The sequence below is a fragment of the Fulmarus glacialis genome, unplaced genomic scaffold, assembly GCF_000690835.1.
Source record: "Fulmarus glacialis isolate BGI_N327 unplaced genomic scaffold, ASM69083v1 scaffold20696, whole genome shotgun sequence".
NCBI lineage: Eukaryota > Metazoa > Chordata > Aves > Procellariiformes > Procellariidae > Fulmarus > Fulmarus glacialis.
Window position 1 is genome coordinate 39,623 of NW_009220277.1, and position 5,608 is coordinate 45,230.

Genomic DNA, 5,608 nt, shown 5'->3' on the forward strand with positions numbered 1-5,608 from the left:
CTGCACCGCAGAAGAGTGAAAAATGTGACTGCAGTTTTGATGCCTTGATATGATTTAACTATGCAAATATACAAATAGGTGAGGGGGAAAAATTCTTGGGTTGCATACCTAATCTCTTAGTTTTTGCTCTGTAAATTACTCGTACGTGTGTAGGTACATACACATACACACAGACATGCATGCACATATATATGCAACGTCTTTTCTTTACGTAGAAGTGATGAAACAAAACCCTTTCCTCCAAGTTATACTTGATCAATTGGTGCAAATATAACTTGTTGCTGCTAAGGGAGGATCTTCACTAAGGGCAAACTTTGGATTCACATCTTCCAGGTTTGAAGACTGTATATAGCAAACAAACAGTTTGTTTAGCCTTTCTGAAGACCTTGGAACGTCATCTAGGACACGTGTCCTTCCTCATACTCCACAAATTTGGAGGTTTCTGTATTTTAAACAAACATAGTGATGGGCAGCTTGTTAATTGCAAATTCTTTCCTTTAATTTGGGATCAAAAGATAATAAAAAGCAGCTGGACCTCTTCCTGGAATTCCTATCCTGTTCAGTCAATACCTCTATATCCTGGTTGACCTAGAAATCATAGCTACTGCAATAAAAATGATCGGTTTGGGAATTCAGTCAGAGTAGTTTTTAGTGCTACGTACAGTGTAGGAAGCACTTGCATCTGCAAACATGTTCTTCTTATAGCAAGTGCTATTTGTCTTTTCTGGAAACAGGAAATCAAGGATGAGATGTGAAGCGGCTTGCCCAGGGTCACAAAAGGAATCTCCTGGAGCCGGGACTGAATGAGAGGTTCCAGTTCCCTAGTGTTATCTTCAATTCACTAGGTTTTACCCTTTTAATACACTTGTCCCTTTAAAGGAACCAAAAAACAAGTTGACATACCTTAAAGACCCACATCAGGACAGTAAGGGCTAGAATTAAACATAGAAGCTGTCGTGATTTGGGGTTGTATGTGCATGGTAGCCCAGACGATGGTCTCTACTTGGCGGTGCTTTGCACAGCCTGCAGAGTGGAAGGCCAGCGCAATGTGTCAGTCTGAATAACAGCAGCAAATGTGTGTCCTGCTCTATTTGTTCAGAATCACCCAGGAAAATAAGTCTCATTTGATGCTCCTCTTAACTGAGGAGGGAGAATACCATTTTAAAGTGAAGTGGGTTCATCTTTGTTCTACCAGCCTGTAGTGTGACTGACCATTTCTTTCTTGTGGGGCTTTCTCTTGTTAAACCAAAATATGGAGGGCTTAATTGTTCTTTCCTGCCTCTTAATCCAGGCCTTTGCTGAGAAGCACCAGATGGGAAGGTTGTGGAAAACTTTGGACTGCTGATTCAGGGACATCCTCTTAAGATTTAGAAGAGTAGAGATATACAACACGTAAGAGATCTGACTATTCCTATTTCTCTTCTAATTTATGGTCAAGACTGCAGCTTCTGTCTTCCATTTCATGATCTTGGTGTAGATACTAGGCTGTGTTTGTTTAGGTTTTTTTCTCTCCAAGTTAGGATTAGTTCCTTAGGGTTCAAATAAGTTCTAAATTTCACAGAGAAGCACCTGAACCAAAATCCTGGATCCAAACATCCCAGACTTGATGTGGAATTCAAATCTGGATCCCAACTCTGTGGCTTATTAACCTACCCATTTAGGGAAGGGTTTGTTGTCTCTACGTGGTGTTTGTGTTTTTGGTCCTTTGGAACTAAGCTTTTAATTTGGTTGCCAGTTCTGCAAGGACTTTTTAACTTCTTAGCAATGCCGGTGTTCACACGCTCCATTGCTGGCAGTGCGATGCGTAGTGATAAAATTTGACTCTGTCTAAGGGTTACTGAGATAAACCAGCATTATCATTCGTAAAGGTCATTTTCTTGCATAGTGTTCTGAGCTTTGGATTTGAATATAGCTCGCATCTGAAAGGACACATCTTCCAACTATGACCTGCGTCACTGGCAGAGAGTTGTATAATCTGTACTTGTGGAATGGGAAGGTACAAGCTTCCATCGTTGCTGATGCATCATGTGATCCACCTATTTTGTTTTTCTTATAGCTGTTGTTTGGTTTATATATTTTTTTCAGTTTTATAGAAAAAAAAAAACACAACAAAACCAGGGGTCATTCAGGATTTTTTCTACAAGGTATAAAACTCGAATGATTTAGTGGTGACTAGAGAGCTGTGAAAAATACCCCATTAGGAGATGATGGGCTAAACGTAGGTCCATTTCTCTTAGACAAGTAGGATAACCTTTAAGACGCATGGAACAACGTAATAATCGGGAAAACTAAAGCTGACATTTGTTTCCAAGAAATTCTGTAAGAAATATCTATGGAAAAGACATCAGTGATCGAGAATAATGTACAAATTAATGTGTTTGAAACTTATGTATCCATTTCTTTAATCTCATACTCTTCAGTGAACGGTACACTTGTGTTCAGTTTTGTGATCAAAAACAAAGACCAAAGAAGGCCAACCTCATTTGATTGTGTATATTCTGCCTGTCTTAATTATCAGTAGCTGTAAGGATACAGTGCAAGTGATCTGGTAACCAGTGGTTCTCGTCCTTTTCTTTTAGGGGGAAAAACAACTTTAAAATGTATAATTTATTGCTCAGCAATAACCATGTTGTTAAAAAATAATTAAAAAAAAAGGAATTAGCAACATGTCTTAATTTCCCAATAGCATTATTATATGTTGTATTTCAGTTTATTGTATATTGTGTTTTTGTATTTATTTGTGTTTGGAGGTCTTGCTATGTCTTTTTGTGTTTAAATGCTAATAAACAAGGACAGTGTGTAAGAGTGTAGAATGCCAAACTCTGAAATGCTAAACTGTGTTATTAAAGGAAAAATAAATCTAAGTAGGAAATCATATTTTTTAAGAAAAAACTGGTGTGTTGAATTTGAATGACTGCTGTTGACTTGTAAATGGCCAAGGTGCATCCTTTCTCCTCTCTGAAGCCACTGTATGTTGGCTTTACACTTACACACCTGATAGACCTTTATTGTGGCATTTCCTTTCCTCTTCACAGGAAACTTGCCATAACTTTTATCGGAGTCCTATTTTCCATGCGATAACTCTGCTAGAATAAACTAGGTGATGGTGTGCATCCTAACATCAGTGTCAAGAGTCCTTGTGTAAACAGAGTAGAAATAATTGAAATGGCTTTTCGTGCATTTGTGGTACGCTGCTTTCCCAAAGATTAGCAGGAAAGGAGAAGACAGAGTGTGGCTTGAATGTCTGAAAACGTAGATTTATTTTTTTTCTTCTCCAGTGTCATTAGTGACTCTTCTTTTTTTCAACTCAGAAACGCATTTCAGATGTGTGTTTGAAATCATAGAACACAGTGCAGTCTGTAAAAGCAGCATGCTGTTTTGAGATGCGTGAAGCAATAGTATTTCCAACACATTTCAGATTCAGCCTAGTGATGAAAACCCTGATCCCCAGTGGTGGTGTATGAGGCACGTCACTTCTACTGAGCACTACGCTGAGCTGTCTGTCCTTCCATTTCTTCTTCCCTCCCTTCCGTCCCACCCCTTGCTTACTGAAATTCCCATGTCCCTTCTTTCACGTCACTGCAGGGGTAATACTGGGTTTAGCAATGCAGGAATGTCCTGCCTGTGCTCGGAGGCAAGACCATGGTGTCATGGCAAAAGCCACCGTCGCGCTGCCAGCACCCGAACGTGAGTACGACCCGGCCAACTGACACCAGCATTTGCAGCAGGTAGTCTAAAAGTGCTGGGTGGCAGAGTGCCTTTTCTTCATAATAATTGGGATGCCAGAGAAAAGGCAGATGCAGGAAGGTGGGCACGGTGAGAGGGAAGGGTGGCTAAGAAACGCGGTCCTCGCCACGCGCAGGATGTGCTGAGGTGGATGTTCCCTTCTGCTGCTGAGAGCAGTCACTGGTAAGTGACTCTCTATGCTCTGGCATCCCCTGCCCTGCTCATCACACTTTCCACTCGTACTCCGACGACTGGTACTTGAGGCTGTGCCACCTAAAGCTCTTCACATCTCCTCGCTGTGGAGTGTGAAAAGTCGGTGAACTTCCTTGTCTTCTTAATGAAGTGGGTTACCTTCAAGTAGAGCCCTCTTAAGAGCAGCCTTTGCTATCCCCAGAACTCCTCCTCCTTCCAAATTTTTTTGTTTGGTGCTGCTCAGATGTGACGCGTGTGTCATTACAGTGCAGCAGGATAGGTGGAGAGGAAACAAATTGCTTTAAATGTGAAGGCAAACACCGATTCTCTCTTCACCTCCCTGCTGCTCCTCCCCCAGCAATGAATCGTAATTGAAATGATACATGATACTGTTCCTGGCGAGAATGAGTCTTTATAGAAGGTTTCTTTTTTGTGACAGGTCGCAGAAGGCAGCTGGCAGCTTTGTAGCATGCTTTCCCCCAGCGGGAGATACGTTATTTAGGGTGATGGGAGCAGAGTGCCAGCTCTGGGAGAGTGGAGCAGCCGGGAGAGTGGCGTGAGGAGCAATCCTGGTCTACAGAGGGTGCTGTGCAGACATGTATGTTGCTGAGCCTGGACCTGCTGCTCGGGCCATCTCTTGCAAGAATTGCAGGGGCATTTTTTAAGTTTTCCAATGTTTCAAGCCTTGGGTTTGCTTCTGTCTGGTAAGGAGAAGCATTTTCAAAACCTCTGACTTCTTGGTCCTACAGATGGACCTATCTCCTGCTCTCCAGGATAGCCTGCTTTGGTGTGACCAAGTCCTGGAATTGTTTGAGGAAGCGGGAAATATCTGGTTGTCAAAATAAGTAACGAAAGAGGTGATTTCCCCTGGTCTTCCCCAAAGCTGGTTTTCCATGAGTCAGTTGTGCGGTTCCTGCCTGCACGCTTGGGTTGAGCCCTGGAGGCCGTCAAGTAACGCGTCTGGCTTGTCCTTGCTGGCCAAAAGAGGTGGTAACTCGAGTGTCTTCCTCTGCTCCCCTCAGCGAGGAAGGTGAGCCCACCCAGCTCTTTGCTCCTTCAGGGTGGCCACCAGAGCTGGCTCTGGCAGTGGTGAACGTTGGACCTGATGCATGCTCTCATGTGTCCCGTGGGCTCCCGAGGACAGGGTACGGCCCCCGGCGGATAACGGGAGGGCTGAATTCCCACCAGCCGGGCTGGCAAATGCGGAAGAGACCCTGGGGCCTGACTTCTACCCCACATGCTGCAAATTGGGTTAAGCGGTGTTTGGCCACAGCTTGCAATACTGGTTGCAGCTGGTGGAAATGTGAGTTTTGTGCTGACTAGAGGCAGGCGTTGTTTGCAGACATTGCTATGGACACTCGATGGCTGCTTCGTGCCAACACAGCAGCTCCCGCAGAGAAGATTATTTGGATCAGCCCTGGCTGGTAGAAATGGCATCTGTCTCAGCATACCCTGCGCCATCAGCCAGCGGGAACGTGGACAAGGCCTGAGCCTGTCCCCAGTCGCTGTCTCTTTAGCAGGTGTCCTGGGGGTAGACAGTGGAGGCTGGTGAGTGGCTCTCGGTGCTCCAAGGATAAAAAGAAATCTTACCCGAGCGCAGGGTAAGCACCCACTGGGTGAAGTGGGCTGGTTAAAGTGTCTGGCAGGGTGTGGGCTCAGGTCTTGAGAAACAGGCCTGGTTGCTCAGAGC